This window comes from Nerophis ophidion, linkage group LG12 (genome assembly GCF_033978795.1).
Source record: "Nerophis ophidion isolate RoL-2023_Sa linkage group LG12, RoL_Noph_v1.0, whole genome shotgun sequence".
Taxonomy (NCBI): domain Eukaryota; kingdom Metazoa; phylum Chordata; class Actinopteri; order Syngnathiformes; family Syngnathidae; genus Nerophis; species Nerophis ophidion.
In genome coordinates, this window is record NC_084622.1 from 2596279 (window position 1) to 2597590 (window position 1312).

General features: G+C 38.6%; 1 protein-coding gene across 1 annotated transcript in view; it reads right to left on the minus strand.

The window, feature by feature from the left end:
- LOC133563733 (TBC1 domain family member 2B-like) overlaps positions 1-1312 on the minus strand; it is a 47384-nt gene that overhangs the window by 18754 nt on the left and 27318 nt on the right. The gene's annotated exons all lie outside the window — the stretch shown is intronic.

Sequence of the window (1312 nt, forward strand, 5' to 3'; positions counted from 1 at the left end):
CCCACGCAGTCACAAGGAGAACATGCAAACTCCACACAGAAAGATCTCGAGGCCATGATCGAAATCAGGACCTTTGTATTGTGATGCACACACACTAACCCCTTTATGTATTTAAAGGCCTACTGAAATGAGATTTTCTTTTTTAAAAGGGGATAGCAGGTCCATTGTGTGTGTCATACTTGATAATTTCACGATTTTGCCATATTTTTGCTGAAAGGATTTAAATAGAGAACATCGACGGAAAAGTTCGCAACTGGAGAAAAGCCCTGCCTCTACCGGAAGTCGCAGATGATGACGTCACCCGTGTGGGGCTCCTCACATATTCATTGTTTTTAATGGGAGCCTCCAACAAAAAACAGCTATTCAGACCGAGAAAACGACAATTTCCCCATTAATTTGAGCAAGGATGAAAGATTCGTGTTTGAGGATATTGATAGCGACGGACTAGAAAAAAAAAAAAAAAAAAAACGCGATTACAATCGCGTTGCATTGAGATGGATTCATATGTTTTTACAGACATTTACTAGGATAATTCTGGGAAATCCCTCATCTTTTTATTGTGTTGCTAGTGTTTTAGTGAGTTAAATAGTACCTGATAGTCGGAAGTGTACATCCACGGCCGAGTGTTGACACTCAGTGTCTCAGCGAAGTCGACGGCAGCTGTATGGAAGGCACAAGTTTAGCTGATATCTGGTAAGTGGAGACTTTTTACCACAATTTTCTCACCGAAACTGCTGGTTGACATGTAGTCGAGATCCATGTCCACTCTGAACATAGGAAAGTTTCACCTCCGTGAATTTTAAACAAGGAATCACCGTGTGTTTGTGTGGCTAAAGGCTAAAGCTTCCCAACTCCATCTTTCTACTTTGACTTCTCCAATACTAATTGAACAAATTGCAAAAGATTAAGCAACACAGATGTCCAAAATACTGTGTAATTATGCCGTTAAAGCAGACGGCTTTTAGCTGTGTGTGTGCGCAGCGCTCATATTCATAACAGCCCATGACGTCACGCGTACACGTCATCATTAAGAAAAACGTCCCGGGAAATTTAAAAGTGCAATTTAGTAAACTAAAAAGGCCGTATTGGCATGTGTTGCAATGTTATATTTCATCATTAATATATAAACTATCAGACTGCAGTATAAATATATACATGTTTATATACTGTATATATATATACACAGTATATATATATATATAAAAATAAATGATAAATGGGTTGTACTTGTATATCGCTTTTCTACCTTCAAGGTACTCAAAGCGCTTTGACATTACTTCCACATTCACCCATTCACACACACATTCACACA